We start from the raw sequence: 24065 nt of genomic DNA on the forward strand, positions 1-24065 counted from the left end.
TGGCTCCAAAATATGACTCAGGCCTCGAAATTGAGAAGTTTGGGATATTTTGAAAACTGCAGGGGAGTTTGGGACAAATATGACCAAATGCCGCTTTCAGTACTTGGGATATGTTGGGTATAAAAAGTCGCAATTTCAAACTGCGAATACGTGCAGAGAGCCAGAATTTGGCCCCAAAATATGGCTCAGGCCTCGAAATTGGGATATTTCGAGAACTGCAGGGGAGTTTGGGACAAATATGACCAAATGCCGCTTTCAGTACTTGGCATATGTTGGGTATAAAAAGTCGTAACTTAAAACTGCGAATACGTGCAGAGAGCCAGAATTTGGCTCCAAAATATGGCTCAGGCCTCGAAATTGGGATATTAGGGATATTTTGAAAACTGCACGGAGGTTTGGGACATATGTGACCAAACACCACTTTCAGTAGTTGGCATATATTGGGTATAAAAAAGTCGCAATTTCAAACTGCGAATACGTGCAGAGAGCCAGAATTTGGCTCCAAAATATGGCTCAGGCCTCGAAATTGGAATATTTGGGATATTTCGAAAACTGCATGGGAGTTTGTGCAAAATGTGACTCATTGCGGCTTTCAGGACTTGGCATATGTTTGGTATAAAAAGTCGTAATATCAAACTGCGAATACGTGCATAGAGCCAGAATTTGGCTCCAAAATATGGCTCAGGCCTCGAAATTGGGATATTTGGGATTTTTCGAAAACTGCAGGGGAGTTTGTGCAAAATGTGACTCATTGCCGCTTTCAGGACTTGGCATATGTTGGGTATAAAAAGTCGTAATATTAAACTGCGAATACGTGCATAGAGCCAGAATTTGGCTCCAAAATATGGCTCAGGCCTCGAAATTGGATTGTTTGGGATATTTTGAAAACTGGAGGGATTTTTGGGACAAATGTGACCAAACGCCGCTTTCAGTACTTGGCATATGTTGGGTATAAAAAGTCGTAATATCAAACTGCGAATACGTACAGAGAGCCTGAATTTGGCTCCAAAATATGGCTCAGGCCTCGAAATTGGGATATTTGGGATATTTCGAAAACTGCAGGGGAGTTTGTGCCAAATGTGTCTCACTGCCGCTTTCAGGACTTGGCATATGTTGGGTATAAAAATTCGTAATTTAAAACTGCGAATACATGCAGAGAGCCAGAATTTGGCTCCAAAATATTGCTCAGGCCTCGAAATTGGGATGTTTGGGATATTTTGAAAACTGCAGGGAAGTTTGTGCAAAATGTGACTCACTGCCGCTTTCAGTACTTGGCATATGTTGGGTATAAAAAGTCGTAATATCAAACTGCGAATACATGTAGAGAGCCAGAATTTGGTTGCAAAATATGGCTCAGGTCTCGAAATTTGGATGTTTGGGATATTTTGAAACCTGGAGGGAGGTTTGGGACAAATGTGACCAAATGCCGCTTTCAGCACTTGGCATATATTGGGTATAAAAAAAGTCGCAATTTCGAACTGCGAATACGTGCAGAGAGTCAGAATTTGGCTCCAAAATATGGCTCAGGCCTCGAAATTGGGATATTTGGCATATTTTGAAAAGTGTAGGGGAGTTTGTGCAAAATGTGACTCACTGCCGCTTTCAGTACTTGGCATATGTTGGGTATAAAATTCGTAATATGAAACTGCGAATACGTGCAGAGAGCCAGAATTTGGCTCCAAAATATGGCTCAGGCCTCAGAATTGGGATGTTTGGGATATTTTGAAAACTGCAGAGGAGTTTGTGCAAAATCTTACTACTTGCCGCTTTCAGGACTTGGCATATGTTGGGTATAAAAAGTCGTAATTTAAAACAGCGAATACGTGCAGAGAGCCAGAATTTGGCTCCAAAATATTTCTCAGGCCTCGAATTTGGGATGTTTGGGATATTTTGAAAACTGCAGGGGAGTTTGTGCAAAATGTGACTCTGCCGCTTACTGGACTTGGCATATGTTGGGTATAAAAAGTCGTAATATCAAACTGCGAATACGTGCATAGAGACAGAATTTGGCTCCAAAATATGGCTCAGGCCTCGAAATTGGGATGTTTGGGATATTTTGAAAACTGGAGGGAGGTTTGGGGCAAATGTGACCAAATGCCGCTTACAGTACTTGGCATATGTTGGGTATAAAAATTCGTAACTTAAAACTGCGAATACGTGCAGAGAGCCAGAATTTAGCTCCAAAATATGGCTCAGGCCTCAAAATTGGGATTTTTGGGATATTTCGAAAACTGCAGGGGAGTTTGTTCAAAATGTGACTCACTGCCGCTTTCAGGACTTGGCATATGTTTGGTATAAAAAGTCGTAATATCAAACTGCGAATACTTGCATAGAGCCAGAATTTGGCTCCAAAATATGACTCAGGCCTCGAAATTGGGATGTTTGGGATATTTTGAAAACTGGAGGGAGGTTTGGGACAAATGTGACCAAACGCCGCTTTCAGTACTTGGCATATGTTGGTTATAAAAAGTCGTAACTTAAAACTGCAAATACGTGCAGAGAGCCAGAATTTGGCTCCAAAATATGGCTCAGGCCTCGAAATTGGGATATTTGGGATTTTTCGAAAACTGCAAAGGAGTTTGTGCAAAATGTGACTCATTGCGGCTTTCAGGACTTGGCATATGTTGGGTATAAAAAGTCGTAATATCAAACTGCGAATACGTGCATAGAGCCAGTATTTGGCTGCAAAATATGGCTCAGGCCTCGAAATTGGGATGTTTTGGTTATTTTGAAAACTGGAGGGATGTTTGGGACAAATGTGACCAAACGCCGCTTTCAGTACTTAGCATATGTTGGGTATAAAAAGTCGTAACTTCAAACTGCGAATACGTACAGAGAGCCTGAATTTGGCTCCAAAATATGGCTCAGGCCTCGAAATTGGTATATTTGAGATATTTCGAAAACTGCAGGGGAGTTTGTGCAAAATGTGACTCACTGCCGCTTTCAGGACTTGGCATATGTTGGGTATAAAAAGTCGTAATATCAAACTGCTAATACATGTAGAGAGCCAGAATTTGGCTCCAAAATATGGTTCAGGCCTCGAAATTGGGATGTTTGTGATATTTTGAAAACTGGAGGGATATTTGGGACAAATGTGACCAAACGCCGCTTTCAGCACTTGGCATATGTTGGGTAAAAAAAAGTCCCAATTTCAAACTGCGAATACGAGCAGAGAGCCAAAATTTGGCTCCAAAATATGGCTCAGGCTTCGAAATTGGGATATTTGGGATATTTCGAAAACTGCAGGGGAGTTTGTGCAAAATGTGACTCACTGCCGCTTTCAGGACTTGGCATATGTTGGGTATAAAAAGTCGTAATATAAAACTGCGAATACGTGCATAGAGCCAGAATTTGGCTCCAAAATATGGCTCAGGCCTCGAAATTGGGATGTTTGGTATATTTTGAAAACTGGAGGGAGGTTTGGGACAAATGTGACCAAACGCTGCTTTCAGTACTTGGCATATGTTGGTTATAAAAAGTCGTAACTTAAAACTGCGAATACGTGCAGAGAGCCAGAATTTGGCTCCAAAATAGGGCTCAGGCCTCGAAATTGGGATATTAGGGATATTTTGAAAACTGCACGGAGGTTTGGGACATATGTGACCAAACACCACTTTCAGTAGTTGGCATATATTGGGTATAAAAAAGTCGCAATTTCAAACTGCGAATACGTACAGAGAGCCAGAATTTGGCTCCAAAATATGGCTAAGGCCTCGAAATTGGAATATTTGGGATATTTCGAAAACTGCATGGGAGTTTGTGCAAAATGTGACTCACTGCCGCTTTCAGGACTTGGCATATGTTGGGTATAAAAAGTCGTAATATCAAACTGCGAAAACGTGCATTGAGCCAGAATTTGGCTCCAAAATATGGCTCAGGCCTCGAAATTGGGATATTAGGGATATTTTGAAAACTGCAGGGAGGTTTGAGACAAATGTGACCAAACGCCGCTTTCAGTAGGTGGCATATGTTGGGTATAAAAAAGTCGCAATTTCAAACTGCGAATACGAGCAGAGAGCCAAAATTTGGCTCCAAAATATGGCTCAGGCCTCGAAATTGGGATATTTGGGATTTTTCGAAAACTGCAAAGGAGTTTGTGCAAAATGTGACTCATTGCGGCTTTCAGGACTTGGGTTATGTTGGGTATAAAAAGTCGTAATATCAAACTGCGAATACGTGCATAGAGCCAGAATTTGGCTCCAAAATATGGCTCAGGCCTCGAAATTGGGATATTTGGGATTTTTCGAGAACTGCAGGGGAGTTTGTGCAAAATGTGACTCATTGCCGCTTTCAGCACTTGGCATATTTTGGGTATAAAAAGTCGTAATATCAAACTGCGAATAAGTGCATAGAGCCAGAATTTGGCTCCAAAATAGGGCGTCCATTAGGGAGGCTCCGGCCTCCCCCGGTGCTGTGAGCCCCAGGGTAGCTGCAGTGAGCACACACTGGCCCAAAAAAGCCAGCTGAATTCAAAGATGAGCTCCAGGCGAGGTGTGGAAAGAAAGTCCAGCCAGGAGCGTTCAATCTGCGCGCCAAGATGGTCGACCTTTCGGGCGGGAATCTCTTCCACAATTAAATCTTTTATTGTAGAGCTGTTGACAACATACTTTTATCTCAACTTAAGTTTTCGCCACGCATAATTTTTTCTCATTTGGAAAATACATTATCATCTTCACTATAAATGACTACTATAGCGTGTCATTTCTGCTCACAGTCATCTCTAAATGAAATGATTACAAATATTTCCCAAGACATAAACTGCCTCATCCAGCCCGCCTCTTCCCTCATTCCAAATCCACAAACCCAACAACAATCCTCCAACTTCATGGGAAGGTCAAGCTTCCCATGACCTTGGAGTCATTGGATATGGGTTTGTGGATGACCTGACCTAGCAGTTTATGCCTTTGGGGAGATCTCCCCCCCCCCCCTGGCATATGCATTAATGATATATAATGCATATGCCAGCCAGTCCAAGTCTGAAGATAATTCTTCTTAAGGTTCTTGAGATAATTCTCCTATCTCTCAATTTATTCTTTACCTACTCTTCACAGCAAGTCTTTGTCACCCACATTGAACAATATTCTAAGTCTTCACTACCCCAAACTTGCCTCACTACCCAGCTTTTTCCTTACCATACATCTTTGCTACCCATCATTTGGTTTGTATTAAACATTCAAGGTTAAATGTTCGCCCTTGATCACCTAGCAGCAATTGAGGATACAGATGTAAGCTGATTGGAGAGTCGCGTTCTGAGTGTAAACTAGTAGAACGTAAGTCAAGAAACTGCAGATGGCCTATTGTCCTGCACGTGGCACTTCCTATTTATATCCACCTACACTCATTCATATACGTCTAACCTAAGCTTCAACCTATCGAAGATTCCTATGCCTATTATGATCCAGTAATATGGATCCAGTGATCCAGTAGTATGAACCACAATCGATTTGAGAATGGTCCAGGACGGACCGAAACGTCGTCGTCCCTTCACCTTCTAGTGTGTGGTCTGGTCAACATACTTCAGCCACGTTATTGTGACTCGTCGTCTGCACAAGATCCAGTAATTTGTTCCACAAATCCACAACCCAGTTACCAAACCAGTATTTACCCAGGTATTTCCTAAATCTGAACTTATCTTCATTTAAAGCTTTATCAATAGCTTCCTTGTTATGCCCATTCATCCACTTGTACTCTTCAATCATGTCAAGTTAAGGTTTTTCCAACATCTCTTTATACGGAAGCTTTCTAATTTACGGGATTAACTTTGTCATCCTAACTGACGTGTTCTAGTGAATTATGTCCATTCTTTAGTATGGCGATCAAAACTGAACTGCATAATCTAAATGGGACCTAAAAACAATACGTTAATAAACCCAGCCGACTTATTGCTAACTCTTCTATAAATAAATCTATGGGAAAGAAAAGCTCTCAGCCTGCTAACAAGAGTGTACAAATCCATAAGGGCCGGGACGAGGATTCAAACCTGCATCCGAGAGCATCCCAGACGCTCCTGTAATCGACTGAGCTACGACATGGTCAAAAGGAGTGGAAACCGAAGTTCTACTGAACTTACTGGGTCCTGCAGCCTCTCCGAGGCGCAAACCAGTGTTAGTGTAACAAGAATGTGAAGTTTTCTACGTCCATCTAGTTCCACCCGCTCCTCCCCAGAACTAGTTGTTAAATAAGCACTTTACCTTGACTCCTCTGATCCAACACTTGTCCACACGTGTCACACTTCTGAAAAAATATTTTTTACATATATTTAGGGCAAGTATAAGTAATTATCAAAAGAATGCACCAAACCAGGAAGGCTATGTAGCACCAGGGTAAGTATAAACAGTTTATTTCAAATACAATCGAGTAGGAAAATATAATTATGAATTTCAAGAACACTGGAACCAATCACTGGAAAAGGTGAAACTGCAATGGAGATTAATTACAGATTGTAACAACAATAGCGAGTAGGCAAGACTGCAATAGCCTAACGGAATACATTTTTGTCTTGGACTCATGAGGCTATGGTAAAGCATCAATGTTCTTTTAAAGTTACATAGAAACACATTATCTTAATAGGGTTTTCCACTAAAAACAAACCTTTAGCTAATCTTAGATAAACGTACTGTGTATTATTCATTTATTTAGCTGTGTATTGGCCTAAATTATATAAACAACATGCTTAAAACCTCTCAAGTACAGTATATGGTCCATGAGCACCAAACCAACGTTAGAAGTCTAGTGGTTACATTGTCAAAAATAAACATTTACAGGTGAAACCATTTTATATCGCAGAGTAAACAAGATGGAAACAATTATCTTCCACATTTATTTGCACAATTGCCATCCTGATATGACCACTCCATCGCCCTAGTCGTTAACACACTAAGTGCAGGCGATGAGTCACAATATCGTGGCTGAAGTAGTTTGACCAGACCACACACTAGCAGGTGAAGGGATGACGACGCTTCGGTCCGTCCTGGACCATTCTCAAGTGGACTTGAGAGTGGTCCAGGACCGAAACGTCGTCGTCAACACACTAAACAATCTAGGGTGACTTGTTGCTAAACATTACAAGTCACCTTTAGCTTAGCTACAAGACACGTTGTGCATATTATCAAACTACCTTTAATGTCATAATGCAGCAGTTTGCGCACTCAAAATACATATAGACAAACTCCTCAGGAACCGTAGGGGAACCTTTGACAAGCCGCCGGCTTCCTGTTGCCGTAGAGGGCACTATGGAGAAATGGTGGCCCTCTGGTAAATTTAAGTCAATATTACCTAGGAGTTATGATGTACCAGCCATTGAACATCTGGGACTCAGTTAATATGAAAACAATCCTTAAGAATAGTTAAACGAATCTTTGACTTAAACGAACAACATTGAATATTCAACTGTACGAGTCTCTGTTGTGGTCCCATCTGGCCTACTGTGTCCTAATATGGAAACTTCACTTCAAAAACACATCAATGATTTTCCGCTTTGGAGAAAGTTCAAGACAGCAACAACAATCATGCCAGAACTTGTTCAACTGTCACTACCACGAATCTTTGAAGGACTAACACTATAAATGTTTAAATTGTTATAGAGTTTGATAGATTACCCTAGAAATTTTCCTAGAAATTACCTCCTTAATATTATCTGTTAGATTAAGGCCCTGCCCGAAGCGCTATGCGTATTAGTGGCTTTACAAGAATGTAAACACATCATGCTATGTACTCTCAGAAACCCAATGTAACTTCTTGTAGATATATAAATAAATAAATAACAGCCGAGGCCTTTGTAATACTATTTTAATGCATTGCTTTATAATTTGTAAAGTCTTTTAGAGAAGTGCTTTGTATTTATAACCTCCAACTTGGTCAGTATTACAAATTAAACAAAAAAAAATGATAATACTGACCAAATTGGAGGCTATTAATACAGACCACTTCTCTAAAATGCAATATTTGACATAGACAGGCTGGACAACAGCTTCAAGCTCAACAAGCCACAACGTAACACAGAAAATAGGTGTGTTGTTCCTCTCATATTGGGGATTAATCCATGAACCCGCTCAACCACTCAAGTCGTAAATGCCGAGTCATTCCTCTTGTTCACAATATACACACGACAAATCTTCAATAAAAATAAGAGGGGGGGGAGTAGGAAGGCTGACCTTTGACAAGGCGCCGCCGTCCTGTCCCCGTCGAGGCCACTGTAGATGGTGGCCCTTAAGTCAATTCATCATACGAGCCCTTCTCCTTCCATCATTCTGAATCATGCTCATCGTACTAACCTGCACTCCCCTAATCCTCCCCCCCCCCACCACCATCTTCACACAATCTGTGGCCAAAATTTCTAGTTTCATTCAGATTTTCATCAAAATATGTCGAAGGTCTCTCTTTGGGTTGTTTTAAGGTGCCTGACAGCCGAGTGGACAGTGCTTCGGATTCGTAATCCTGAGGTTCCGGGTTCGATCCCAGGTGGAGGCTGAAATAAATGGCCACTTTCTTTCACCCTGATGAACCTGTTCACCTATCAGTAAATAAGTACCTGGGAGTTAGGCAGCTGCTACGGGCTGCTTCCTGGGGATGTGTAAGAAAAAGAAGGCCTGGTCGAGGACCGGGCAGCGGGGACGCTAAGCCCCGAAATCATCTAAAGATAACCTCAAGATTGATGGCTAGCTACTGGCATGGCTATTAAGGCCACCACAAGCGCCCTAATGACTTAACTAGCGGGTACACCTATGGCTGCTGCCACCTGACAATCTCCTCTATATTTTGTTTAAATACATAAAATATACAAAATAATAAGGAATAACAACATAAAACATACCCCGAACAATCCTTTCTATATAAAGATATCTGCAACACAAATTTATTTGCACACTAGTAATCAACATGACCCTTGCCAGGCGGCGGCTGGTCGACAACTGAGCCACACGTTAAGAAGCGGGACTCCCAGACGCGCCACTCACCCTTACTTCACCATAATATCTAAACTGTCAACCTCTAATACAGTTAAGCATCTGACCACCAGAGGCGCTACTGCTCCCCTGTTATTACGCCATCCATATAATGATTGCTCTCATTATTCATTGCAACGTTTAAATACATTCATGTTCTGTAGTGACAGTGTCAGACCTCGAAGGAAGAATTGAAACACCCTTCTGAAGATGTATTATTAAATACGAAAATACTTAAGGAAATTCCTGTTTCAATTCTTCCTTCGTGGTCTGACACTGTCACATTTTTCATTACTTTTTAATTGTCGTGATTTACACGCAGATTTTGTAGTGTATATACGACAACTTCAGAAAAGTAATGAGTAGTGGATTTAGTCTAAACAATAATATATGCGTTTTGTTTTTAATGCCAAATTATCTGGCAAATATACATTTGGAGATGTAGCCCAATCCTACCTGTACCCCAATCCTTCCTGTAGCCCAATCCTGCCTGTAGCCCAATCCTTCCTGTAGCCCAATCCTGCCTGTACCCCAATCCTTCCTGTAGCCCAATCCTGCCTGTACCCCAATCCTTCCTGTAGCCCAATCCTGCCTGTACCCCAATCCTTCCTGTAGCCCAATCCTGCCTGTACCCCAATCCTTCCTGTAGCCCAATCCTGCCTGTAGCCCAATCCTTCCTGTAGCCCAATCTTACCTGTAGCCCAATCTTTCCTATAGCCCAATCCTTCCAGTAGCCCAATCTTACCTATAGCCCAATCTTTCCTGTAGCACAATCCTTCCTATAGCCCAATCCTTCCAACATGCCCCCAGCAAACACTCGCTATCCAACATGCCCCCAGCAAACACTCGCTATCCAACATGCCCCCAGCAAACACTCGCTATCCAACATGCCCCCAGCAAACACTCGCTATCCAACATGCACCCAGCAAACACTCGCTATCCAACATGCCCCCAGCAAACACTCGCTATCCAACATGCCCCCAGCAAACACTCTCTATCCAACATGCCCCCAGCAAACACTCGCTATCCAACATGCCCCCAGCAAACACTCGCTATCCAACATGCCCCCAGCAAACACTCGCTATCCAACATGCCCCCAGCAAACACTCGCTATCCAACATGCCCCCAGCAAACACTCGCTATCCAACATGCCCCCAGCAAACACTCGCTATCCAACATGCCCCCAACAAACACTCGCTATCCAACATGCCCCCAGCAAACACTCGCTATCCAACATGCCCCCAGCAAACACTCGCTATCCAACATGCCCCCAGCAAACACTCGCTATCCAACATGCCCCCAGCAAACACTCGCTATCCAACATGCCCCCAGCAAACACTCGCTATCCAACATGCCCCCAGCAAACACTCGCTATCCAACATGCCCCCAGCAAACACTCGCTATCCAACATGCCCCCAGCAAACACTCGCTATCCAACATGCCCCCAGCAAGCACTCGCTATCCAACATGCCCCCAGCAAACACTCGCTATCCAACATGCCCCCAGCAAGCACTCGCTATCCAACATGCCCCAGCAAGCACTCGCTATCCAACATGCCACCAGCAAGCACTCGCTATCCAACATGCCCCCAGCAAGCACTCGCTATCCAACATGCCCCCAGCAAACACTCGCTATCCAACATGCCCCCAGCAAGCACTCGCTATCCAACATGCCCCCAGCAAACACTCGCTATCCAACATGCCCCCAGCAAACACTCGCTATCCAACATGCCCCCAGCAAACACTCGCTATCCAACATGCCCCCAGCAAACACTCGCTATCCAACATGCCCCCAGCAAACACTCGCTATCCAACATGCCCCCAGCAAACACTCGCTATCCAACATGCCCCCAGCAAACACTCGCTATCCAACATGCCCCCAGCAAACACTCGCTATCCAACATGCCCCCAGCAAACACTCGTTATCCAACATGCCCCCAGCAAACACTCGCTATCCAACATGCCCCCAGCAAACACTCGCTATCCAACATGCCCCCAGCAAACACTCGCTATCCAACATGCCCCCAGCAAACACTCGCTATCCAACATGCCCCCAGCAAACACTCGCTATCCAACATGCCCCCAGCAAACACTCGCTATCCAACATGCCCCCAGCAAACACTCGCTATCCAACATGCCCCCAGCAAACACTCGCTATCCAACATGCCCCCAGCAAACACTCGCTATCCAACATGCCCCCAGCAAACACTCGCTATCCAACATGCCCCCAGCAAACACTCGCTATCCAACATGCCCCCAGCAAACACTCGCTATCCAACATGCCCCCAGCAAACACTCGCTATCCAACATGCCCCCAGCAAACACTCGCTATCCAACATGCCCCCAGCAAACACTCGCTATCCAACATGCCCCCAGCAAACACTCGCTATCCAACATGCCCCCAGCAAACACTCGCTATCCAACATGCCCCCAGCAAACACTCGCTATCCAACATGCCCCCAGCAAACACTCGCTATCCAACATGCCCCCAGCAAACACTCGCTATCCAACATGCCCCCAGCAAACACTCGCTATCCAACATGCCCCCAGCAAACACTCGCTATCCAACATGCCCCCAGCAAACACTCGCTATCCAACATGCCCCCAGCAAACACTCGCTATCCAACATGCCCCCAGCAAACACTCGCTATCCAACATGCCCCCAGCAAACACTCGCTATCCAACATGCCCCCAGCAAACACTCGCTATCCAACATGCCCCCAGCAAACACTCGCTATCCAACATGCCCCCAGCAAACACTCGCTATCCAACATGCCCCCAGCAAACACTCGCTATCCAACATGCCCCCAGCAAACACTCGCTATCCAACATGCCCCCAGCAAACACTCGCTATCCAACATGCCCCCAGCAAACACTCGCTATCCAACATGCCCCCAGCAAACACTCGCTATCCAACATGCCCCCAGCAAACACTCTCTATCCAACATGCCCCCAGCAAACACTCGCTATCCAACATGCCCCCAGCAAACACTCGCTATCCAACATGCCCCCAGCAAACACTCGCTATCCAACATGCCCCCAGCAAACACTCGCTATCCAACATGCCCCCAGCAAACACTCGCTATCCAACATGCCCCCAGCAAACACTCGCTATCCAACATGCCCCCAGCAAACACTCGCTATCCAACATGCACCCAGCAAACACTCGCTATCCAACATGCCCCCAGCAAACACTCGCTATCCAACATGCCCCCAGCAAACACTCGCTATCCAACATGCCCCCAGCAAACACTCGCTATCCAACATGCCCCCAGCAAACACTCGCTATCCAACATGCCCCCAGCAAACACTCGCTATCCAACATGCCCCCAGCAAACACTCGCTATCCAACATGCCCCCAGCAAACACTCGCTATCCAACATGCCCCCAGCAAACACTCGCTATCCAACATGCCCCCAGCAAGCACTCGCTATCCAACATGCCCCCAGCAAACACTCGCTATCCAACATGCCCCCAGCAAACACTCGCTATCCAACATGCCCCCAGCAAACACTCGCTATCCAACATGCCCCCAGCAAACACTCGCTATCCAACATGCCCCCAGCAAACACTCGCTATCCAACATGCCCCCAGCAAACACTCGCTATCCAACATGCCCCCAGCAAACACTCGCTATCCAACATGCCCCCAGCAAACACTCGCTATCCAACATGCCCCCAGCAAACACTCGCTATCCAACATGCCCCCAGCAAACACTCGCTATCCAACATGCCCCCAGCAAACACTCGCTATCCAACATGCCCCCAGCAAACACTCGCTATCCAACAGGCCCCCAGCAAACACTCGCTATCCAACAGGCCCCCAGCAAACACTCGCTATCCAACAGGCCCCCAGCAAACACTCGCTATCCAATATGCCCCCAGCAAACACTCGCTATCCAACATGCCCCCAGCAAACACTCGCTATCCAACATGCCCCCAGCAAACACTCGCTATCCAACATGCCCCCAGCAAACACTCGCTATCCAACATGCCCCCAGCAAACACTCGGTATCCAACATGCCCCCAGCAAACACTCGCTATCCAACATGCCCCCAGCAAACACTCGCTATCCAACATGCCCCCAGCAAACACTCGCTATCCAACATGCCCCCAGCAAACACTCGCTATCCAACATGCCCCCAGCAAACACTCGCTATCCAACATGCCCCCAGCAAACACTCGCTATCCAACATGCCCCCAGCAAACACTCGCTATCCAACATGCCCCCAGCAAACACTCGCTATCCAACATGCCCCCAGCAAACACTCGCTATCCAACATGCCCCCAGCAAACACTCGCTATCCAACATGCCCCCAGCAAACACTCGCTATCCAACATGCCCCCAGCAAACACTCGCTATCCAACATGCCCCCAGCAAACACTCGCTATCCAACATGCCCCCAGCAAACACTCGCTATCCAACATGCCCCCAGCAAACACTCGCTATCCAACATGCCCCCAGCAAACACTCGCTATCCAACATGCCCCCAGCAAACACTCGCTATCCAACATGCCCCCAGCAAACACTCGCTATCCAACATGCCCCCAGCAAACACTCGCTATCCAACATGCCCCCAGCAAACACTCGCTATCCAACATGCCCCCAGCAAACACTCGCTATCCAACATGCCCCCAGCAAACACTCGCTATCCAACATGCCCCCAGCAAACACTCGCTATCCAACATGCCCCCCAGCAAACACTTACAATACTATACCAACACCAGCGGACCTTGATATAAGCCTAAATGGAAATAAATAATGGGTCATTCCTGAACTCGTTCAAAAAATATGTGCCAAAAAGGAGAAATAATTAAAAAAGGGAACTAGATGAACGAAACATATAGTTTAATGAGCTTTGATAACTAAGCAAACCCTCTGGAGAAGGTATAAATCTATGAACATCATTGATTATGATATATGACTGAAAACTCACACCCCTAACTCACAGTCGCATATAGTCCTGGGGACCATTCAGGCTTGTTCGCATTATCATATATATATATAAAAGAGCACTAAACTCAGCCACCCAGAAAACCCGAAAATATGCCAATTACTCAAAGCGGCGATGGGTCACATTTTACCCCCGCCCCCCCCCCCCCCCACCTCCAGTTTTCAAAATAACCCAAGCATTCCAAATTCGAGGCCTGAGCCACATTTTGGAGCCAAATTCTGGCTCTCTGCACGTACTCGCAGTTTGAAACTACGACTTTTTATACCGAAGTTTAATGTTTAATGAGGTTAATTATATAGTTGATTGAGGTTTGGTAGCATATTCCTTTTGGTAATCTGACGCCAATTTGACGTTAGATGAGGAAGGAGGAGCATTGAGTGTGGTGATAGTTGTCTGAGGGTGGAGGGCAGAGTGAAGGAGGGGTTACCAGATACGTCTGGTCGCCGTTACAATTTACCATCAAAATCGTTACTAATGTAGTCATTTCATGATCATTTGAGGGTTTATCTAAATATTTACCACTCGTTTCGATATACTTTAAGCGTGAAAACGCCCAAAATTCTTTTAGGACTTTCTTGCAAAGTGGTAGATGGAAACTAACGACTCGAGAACAACCCTTCCAGCAGTTCATTTAGCTCTTAAAACACCTCGAACATATAATTACGTATATTATTCACGCAGTAGCCACACACTGCAACGAATATTAACGTGAAAACTTCACATACAATGGTATAATGTTGAATAGATTAACTGCATGTACTCAGTCATTTTGAATAATTGTGATTTTGTGCAGTTTAACTTCCCCGCTCCTGTGCCAGGTAAGTCCACTACGGGCTCACCATAGCCCGTGCTACTTGGAACTTTTTGTTCCAAGTAGCGAATCTTAAACAACAACAACAAGTTTAACTCTTCTTGATGAATGAACTTTCGTCAGTCATTTGGAAGAGACTAACATTATATGACGTTATTTTAGGTAAGGGAAGACTTTCATTGAGTTGACAAGACGAGAGTAGGGAGGAGATTCACAAGCACCCACTGGTCTGAACAAACACCCACTGGTCTGAACAAGCACCCACTGGTCTGAACAAACACCAACTGGTCTGAACAAGCACCCACTGGTCTGAACAAACACCAACTGGTCTGAACAAGCACCCACTGGTCTGAACAAACACCCACTGGTCTGAACAAACACCCACTGGTCTGAACAAACACCCACTGGTCTGAACAAACACCCACTGGTCTGAACAAGCACCCACTGGTCTGAACAAGCACCCACTGGTCTGAACAAACACCCACTGGTCTGAACAAGCACCAACTGGTCTGAACAAGCACCCACTGGTCTGAACAAACACCCACTGGTCTGAACAAGCACCCACTGGTCTGAACAAGCACCCACTGGTCTGAACAAACACCAACTGGTCTGAACAAGCACCCACTGGTCTGAACAAACACCCACTGGTCTGAACAAACGCCCACTGGTCTGAACAAACACCCACTGGTCTGAACAAGCACCCACTGGTCTGAACAAGCACCCACTGGTCTGACCGAGCACCCACTGGTCTGAACAAACACCAACTGGTCTGAACAAGCACCCACTGGTCTAAACAAGCACCCACTTTTCTGTGGCTCTCTTTGCTATCTCATCAACTACCTCATTCAACAGTATTCCCACAAGTGAAGGGATCCACATGAATCTTACTTTATACCCAGTTTTTTTCTAATTTATTGACATTCTCTCTACACTCTATCATCACAATATTCTGGTATACTGGGTGCCTGCTATTTAAAGACTCTAATGCTCCTCTACTGTCAATAAGAAGCAGGCATTTTTACCGCATTTGACTACTTCTTGTAGCCTACTTCCTGCTAATACACCTTGGAGTTCAGCCTGCGTTGAAGAGACTGTCAGTTAAGCGGCGTCCAATAACAGTATCTACAGTGCCGATGTCAGTGTACTCCCTGATCAAGACTCCACATCCTGCCTTCCCATCCCTAGCTACTGACCCATCACAATATACATGTAGAGTGTTTTCTGTAGGTAATTTTCTAATTATACAATCATATGTTGCCCTCAGCTCTCCTATTTCATACATTTTTTCTTTTGCAAGGGAGTAATTACTACATCTACATTACAATCCTCCCATGGTGGTGTGAATTGTCTCTTGGGCACAGCAATACACTCTGTAATAACATCATACTTTATAACATTAGATCATAAGGTATTCATATATACTCTCTTCTTCATCATACACTGTTCACTACTTCTCACCTTTTGAACCGAGAGGATTAATTCATTAGCTCCCTCACCTCTCATTAATCTAATGGCAGAGGTTACATTTATCTCTACAATTCTATCCCCAATACTCTACAGATTCAACTCCATCCTCATTGTCAACTGCAGGGAGGTTTGGGACATATGTGACCAAACGCCGCTTTCAGTACTTCGCATATGTTGGGTATAAAAAGTCGTAATTTCAAACTGCGAATACGTACAGAGAGCCAGAATTTGGCTCCAAAATATGGCTCAGGCCTCGAAATTGGGATGTTTGGGATATTTTGAAAATTGCATTGGGGATTGGGACAAATGTGACCAAATGCCGCTTTCAGTACTTGGCATATGTTGGGTATAAAAAATTCGTAATTTGAAACTGCGAATACGTGCAGAGAGCCAGAATTTGGCTTCAAAATATGGCTCAGGCCTCGAAATTGTGATATTTGGGATATTTCGAAAACTGCATGAGAGTTTGTGCAAAATGTCACTCACTGCCGCTTTCAGGACTTGGCATATGTTGGGTATAAAAAGTCGTAATTTCAAACTGCGAATACTTGCATTGAGCCAGAATTTGGCTCCAAAATATGGCTCAGGCCTCGAAATTGGGATGTTTTGGATATTTTGAAAACTGCAGGGGGGTTTGGGACAAATGTGACCAAACGCTGCTTTCAGTACTTGGCATATGTTGGGTTTGAAAAGTCGTATTTTCAAACTGCGAATACGTGCAGAGAGCCAGAATTTGGCTCCAAAATATGGCTCAGGCCTCGAAATTGGGATGTTTGGGATATTTTGAAAATTGCATTGGGGATTGGGACAAATGTGACCAAATGCCGCTTTCAGTACTTGGCATATGTTGGGTATAAAAAATTCGTAATATGAAACTGCGAATACGTGCAGAGAGCCAGAATTTGGCTTCAAAATATGGCTCAGGCCTCGAAATTGGGATATTTGGGATATTTCGAAAACTGCAGGAGAGTTTGTGCAAAATGTCACTCACTGCCGCTTTCAGGACTTGGCATATGTTGGGTATAAAAAGTCGTAATTTCAAACTGCGAATACTTGCATAGAGCCAGAAATTGGCTCCAAAATATGGCTCAGGCCTCGAAATTGGGATGTTTTGGATATTTTGAAAACTGCAGGGGGGTTTGGGACAAATGTGACCAAACGCTGCTTTCAGTACTTGGCATATGTTGGGTTTGAAAAGTCGTATTTTCAAACTGCGAATACGTGCAGAGAGCCTGAATTTGGCTCCAAAATATGGCTCTAGCCTCGAAATTGGGATATTTAGGTTATTTTGAAAACTGCAGGGGAGTTTGTGCAAAATGTCACACACTGCCGCTTTCAGGTCTTAGCATATGTTGGGTATAAAAAGTTGTAATTTCAAACTGCGAATACGTGCAGAGAGCCAGAATTTGGCTCCAAAATATGACTCAGGCCTCGAAATTGAGAAGTTTGGGATATTTTGAAAACTGCAGGGGAGTTTGGGACAAATATGACAAAACGCCGCTTTCAGTACTTGGCATATGTTGGGTATAAAAAAGTCCAAATTTCAAACTGCGAATACGTGCAGGGAGCCAGAATTCGGCTCCAAAATATGGCTCAGGCCTCGAAATTGGGATATTTGGGATATTTCGAAAACTGCAGGGGATTTTGTGTAAAATGTCACTCACTGCCACTTTCAGGACATGGCATATGTTGGGAATAAAAAGTCGTAATTTCAAACTGCGAATACATGCATAGAGCCAGAATTTGGCTCCAAAATATGGCTCAGGCCTAGAAATTGTGATGTTTGGGATATTTTGAAAACTGCAGGGGAGTTTAGGACAAATATGACCAAATGCTGCTTTCAGTACTTGGCATATGTTAGGTATAAAAAGTCGTAATTTCAAACTGCGAATACGTGCAGAGAGCCAGAATTTGGCTCCAAAATATGGCTGAGGCCTCGAAATTGAGATGTTTGGGATATTTTGAAAATTGCAGGGGGGATTGGGACAAATATGACCAAATGCTGCTTTCAGTACTTGGCATATGTTAGGTATAAAAAGTCGTAATTTCAAACTGCGAATACGTGCAGAGAGCCTGAATTTGGCTCCCAAATATGGCTCAGGCCTCGAAATTGGGATGTTTGGGATATTTTGAAAACTGCAGGAAGGTTTGGGACAAATGTGACCAAACGCTGCTTTCAGTACTTGGCATATGTTGGGTATAAAAAAGTGTAATTTCATACAGCGAATACGTGCAGAGAGCCAGACTTTGGCTCCAAAATATGGCTCATGCTTCGAAATTAGGATATTTGGGATATTTCGAAAACTGCAGGGGATTTTGTGCAAAATGTCACTCACTGCCGCTTTCAGGACTTGGCATATGTTGGGTATAAAAAGTCGTAATTTCAAACTGCGAATACGTGCATAGAGCAAGAACATGGCTCCAAAATATGGCTCAGGCCTAGATATTTTGATGTTTGGGATATTTTGAAAACTGCAGGGTAGTTTGGGACAAATATGACCAAACCCCGCTTTCAGTACTTGGCATATGTTGGGTATAAAAAGTCGTAATTTCGAACTGCGAATACGTACAGAGAGCCTGAATTTGGCTCCAAAATATATCTCAGTCCTCGAGATTGGGATGTTTAGGATATTTTGAAAACTGCGGGAAGGTTTGGGACAAATATGACCAAACGCCGCTTTCAGTACTTGGCATATGTTGGGTATAAAAAGTCGTAATTTCAAACTGCGAATACGTACAGAGAGCCTGAATTTGGCTCCAAAATATGTCTCAGGCCTCGAAATTGGGATGTTTGGGATATTTAAAAAACTGCAGGGAGGTTTGGGACAAATGTGACCAAACGCTGCTTTCAGTACTTCGCATATGTTGGGTATAAAAAGTCGTAATTTCAAACTGCGAATACGTGCAGAGAGCCAGAATTTGGCTCCAAAATATGGCTCAGGCCTCGAAATTGGGATGTTTGGGATATTTTGAAAATTGCATTGGGGATTGGGACAAATGTGACCAAATTCCGATTTCAGTACTTGGCATATGTTGGGTATAAAAAATTCGTAATTTGAAACTGCGAATACGTGCAGAGAGCCAGAATTTGGCTTCAAAATATGGCTCTGGCCTCGAAATTGGGCTATTTGGGATATTTCGAAAACTGCAGGAGAGTTTGTGCAAAATGTCACTCACTGCCGCTTTCAGGACTTGGCATATGTTGGGAATAAAAAGTCGTAATTTCAAACTGCGAATACGTGCATAGAGCAAGTAAGTAAGTAATTATCAAAAGAAGGCACCAAACCGGGATGGCTATGTAGCACCATCAAATACGCAAAATAATCAGAGGGCGCTAAATATCACCAAGGATGCCAATACGAGAACAAAAACGCATAAGGCGAACGATATCAAAAGTATCCGAGTCACCAAGAATTCTATCGAGGGACAGGTGACCGCGAGGGGCGGTCGGAAAGCAAGACACACGCTCGTCCTGGAAGTCAGGACATTCAAGAAGGACATGCACGACCGTAAGAGGGACAATGCAACTAGGACAATAAGGAGCAGGGCGGCGCTCCATCAAGTGACCATGGGTTAAGCGAGTATGGCCAATACGCAACCTCGCCAGAGCTGTTTCCCACCACCGGTTACGGTGGAAGGAGGACGGCCACGAGGAAACACAACATTTAAGAGTACGTAGCTTGTTACCAGTAACAGACAACCAAGAAGCCTGCCAACGGGTAAGGACTGAGGAATGGATAACTGGGTAAAAGTCGGAATACGGAATGCCTTTACGAGAGATGGGACAAGAGCGGACAGCTTCCTTAGCGGCAGCATCCGCACGCTCATTTAAAGACACACCAATATGGCTGGGAACCCAACAAAACTCAACCGACTTAAATTTACTGTGAACGAGAAACAGCCAATGCTGGATCTCGACAACTACTGGATGAACCGGATTAAAGGACCCGAGAGCCATGAGGGCACTACGAGAGTCAACAACAACCACAAAGGAAGACTGACAACGAGAAAGCAGGAGACGAAGAGCATAGAGAATAGCATAAAGTTCTGCTGTAAAGATGCTAGTCTCCGGAGGCAAGCGACACATATAAGTGCGATCAGGAAAAACAACAGAGTAGCCAACACCGTCCGCTGACTTAGACCCATCGGTGAAGACAGAAACGGAGCGGGAGTGAGAAGAAAAGTGCTCGAGGAAAAGGCGTTTTAGAACCGTAGGAGGGGTAAAAGCTTTAGTGATACGGGTCAAGGAAGTACAAAACCGCGGAAGAGGGACCCTCCACGGGGGCAAAGAAGGAACAACACGAGGAGAAACATCAGAAATACGAACGGAAAGAGAATCCTGTAGGCGAGATAACCGGACAGAAAGAGGGAGGTGGTGAAGAGGAACAGGAACCGCAGGAGGGGTAAAAGTTAAAGCACGACAGAGGCGAGAGGAAGGATGTTGCAAGGACCGCGCAAGATAGCGAAGACAGTAGCGATCACGGCGGTCCTGGAGAGACAGGAAGCCAGTGTCAACATACAAGCTAAGGACGGGAGTCGAACGAAAGGCACCAGAACTGAGGCGCAACCCAGTATGGTGCAAAGCATCAAGACGGCGAAGAGTAGAAGGAGAAGCAGACGAGTAAGTAGGGCAACCATAATCGAGCTTAGACAGGACGAGAGAGGAATGTAAAGCAAGGAGAGTGCGCCTATCTGCCCCCCAAGAAGTATGGGACAAGACCCGAAGGAGGGTAAGGGCCTTAGAGCACTCAACACGGAGGTAAGAGATATGGGGAGACCAAGACAAACGAGTGTCAAGGAATAACCCCAAAAGCTTCGCGGAATCTTTGTTTTCAAGGGGATGACCATAAAGTGACAAAGAGGGACGAAGAACAACCCGTTTCCGCGTAAAAGTCATGGCACAAGTCTTAGAAGTAGAGAACTTGAAGCCATGACCTGTGGCCCAAGACGACACGGCATCAATTGCAAGTTGAAGCCGGCGTTGAAGGAGAGGCGAATCATCACCCTGACAACAAAGGGTAAGATCATCGACATAGAGAGCGGAGAAGACACCAGAAGGAAGAGAGGAAAGAAGACCATTGAGGGCAACCAGAAAAAGAGTAGTGCTCAGAACACTACCCTGGGGCACACCTTCGTATTGCTGAAAAGAGGGAGAGAGAGCGGTACCAAGGCGCACCCGAAAGGAACGACGAGAGAGGAAGCTGCGGAGAAAGAGAGGGAGATGACCACGAAGGCCAAAAGAATGAAGTTGAGATAGGATATGATAACGCCAAGTGGTGTCGTAAGCCTTTTCTAGGTCAAAAAGGACGGCAACAACGGAGGTCTTCGCAGCAAAAGCAGTACGAATAGACCTCCAAGTTCACCAGGACATCTGTCGTGCTGCGGCACTTGCGGAAACCAAATTGAGAAGGGGAGAGGAGGTGATGGTGTTCCAGGAACCACATCAGACGAACGTTAACCATACGTTCAAAGAGTTTGCAGACACAACTTGTGAGAGCAATAGGGCGAAAGTCCTTAGGGGAAGTACCCAGAGACCCCGGTTTGCGAACAGGGAGGACAACGGCATCGAGCCAGTCCTCAGGGACTGACGACGACTCCCAGATCCGATTATACAGACTCAGTAAATACTGAGACGTGCTCGGAGGGAGATGGCGAAGCATCTCATAATGAATACCATCGGAGCCCGCCGCCGTAGAACCGCAGAGGGCCAGGGCAGAACGAAGTTCAGAGAGAGAGAAGGGATCATTATAGGGAAGCTGAAGATGAGTGCAGAAATCTAAAGGACGAGACTCAAGGACAGGTTTACGAAGAAGGAAAGATTGGGGAAGATGAAGACCAGAGCTAACAGAAGAAAAGTGGGAACCCAGTTCGGAAGCGACCTGCAACGGGTCCGCCACAAGATTATCATGGAGGTGAAGGACCGGTGAAACATCGGGAACGATCTTACCCGCTATCTTGCGGATACGCTTCCAGATCTGGGATCGAGGGGTCTCGGACGTAATTGTTGAGACATAAGATGCCCAACATTCACGTTTAGCCGTACGGATGGCCCTACGGGCCACCGCACTCGCTTTCCGAAAGAAAAGAAAAGAATCGGTCGTCTGCCTACGGCGGTGCCTCTTCCAGGCTGCACGCTTTCAGCGGACAGCCCGAGCACAGTCCGCATTCCACCAGGGAACGCACTTCCGTGGACCCCGAGAGGAAGAGCGAGGAATAGAGCGGAGGGCAGCGTTGAAGACAGTGTCATGAAAAAGGAGGAGAGCGCGAGAGAGAGGCAGAAGGGTGAGGTCAGGGAGAGCAGCACTGAGGGTAAATAGGGTCCAGTCTGCCTTGGCAAACTGCCACCTAGGGAAAGAGAGGGAAGGGCGAAAAGAGAAAAAGGAAACAAGGATGGGGAAATGATCACTTCCATGGAGGTCATCAAGAATCTGCCACGTGAAATCTAAGTAAAGAGAAGAAGAGCAGAGAGAAAGATCAAGACAAGAAAGGGTGCGAGTCCGAGAGTCCAAATGAGTGGGCTCACCAGAATTCAGAAGAGACAGGGAAGAAGAGAGGAGAAACGGCTCAAGGAGGCGACCCCGGGTATTCGTCAGAACGTCACCCCAAAGAGAATGACGACAATTGAAGTCACCCAGCAGGAGCACAGGCTCCGGCAAGGAGTCCAGGAGGTGTTTCAAATCAGGAAGAGAGAGCGGGACACTCGGGGGGAGATAAATGGAACAAACTGTGTACCATTTCCCCACAAAGATACGAGCAGCAGAACAATGGAGAGGCGAAGGAAAAAGTAAAGGAACAAAGGGAACATCAGCCCGAATCAAAAGAGCAGAAGAATTAGAAGCCCCAGCAATGGCTGGGGGGGGGGAGAGAAAGGAATAGCCACGAAAACGACCAGGACGAGCACCAAGCGTTGGCTCCTGGAGACAGACACAAAGGGGCGAAAACCGCGAAATCAGAAGTTGGAGTTCGAGGAAATTGGCGTAATAACCTCGAACGTTCCATTGAAGAATGGACAACGACGAGAAGAGAAAGGACAAAAACAGAGAACAAGGAAGAAACAAAGGCGAAAGAGCAACAGAGCACGTTAAAGAATATCAGGGTCGGGATCAGGGTCAGCAAAGTCAGGGTTAGGGGGCATGGGTAAACTGAGCAAAGACGGAGGGAAGGAAACGGGAGAACAGAGCAGAGGTGGGCGGGCAGGGTCTGGAGGAGGAGGAAGAGGAGGAGACAACGGAGAGGAGCCGTCAAGGACAGCAGCAGGAGGAGGGGGAGTAGAAAGAGGGGAGCGCACCCCAGCAAGAGCAGCAACCGAAAGGGAAGCAGGGGCCAAAGAAACCTCCATAGCAGGAACAGGGGGCGCAAGCACTGAAACGGGAGGGGAAGGAGCAACAGAGCCAGAAGGAGGAGCTGAGGAAGAAAGCGAAGCCTTCTTACCCGCCGGGGAAGAGGAAGGAGAGGAGCCAGGCTTACGCTTCTGACTTAAAGAGACCGGTGTCCCAGCAACTACGTACCGGGCAACGGATTCCAGTGTCTCAACAGAAGCCGAACGAGAGCACACACGACGGCCATTAGGAGAGCGATGGACATCCGCCCGCACCGACAGGCGGTGGGGAGAGCCAATAGATAGAGGAAGAGGATGGGAAGGAGGATCGGAGGGGGACGAGGAAGAAGACACAGAAGACACGACAGACCGGGTAGAAGGAAGGGGAACCCCAGACAGAGGACCAGGAGGAGGATCCTTCGGGAGAGAACCCAAAGGAACAGAGGAGGGGGCAGTGGGCGCATCAGGGTCCAAGGCCCGGAAACGGTTGTGAGTCTGAGGAAGGCGGGAAGGACGAGGAGAGGAAGAGCGCAACACGCGAGCATAAGAGATATTAGCATAAGGCGGGAGCCGG

At 45.9% G+C, this 24065-nt stretch overlaps 1 long non-coding RNA gene across 1 annotated transcript in view; it reads right to left on the bottom strand.

Moving 5' to 3' along the window:
• Positions 1-6191: 6191 nt before the first annotated feature.
• Positions 6192-24065, bottom strand: part of LOC138361284 (uncharacterized) — a 93536-nt gene continuing 75662 nt past the window's right edge. Inside the window, exon 3 of the long non-coding RNA XR_011226901.1 lies at positions 6192-6234. This is a non-coding gene — a long non-coding RNA (uncharacterized lncRNA). The remainder of the gene's footprint in view (positions 6235-24065) is intronic.

The sequence above is a fragment of the Procambarus clarkii genome, unplaced genomic scaffold (assembly GCF_040958095.1).
Source record: "Procambarus clarkii isolate CNS0578487 unplaced genomic scaffold, FALCON_Pclarkii_2.0 HiC_scaffold_279, whole genome shotgun sequence".
NCBI classification, from domain to species: domain Eukaryota; kingdom Metazoa; phylum Arthropoda; class Malacostraca; order Decapoda; family Cambaridae; genus Procambarus; species Procambarus clarkii.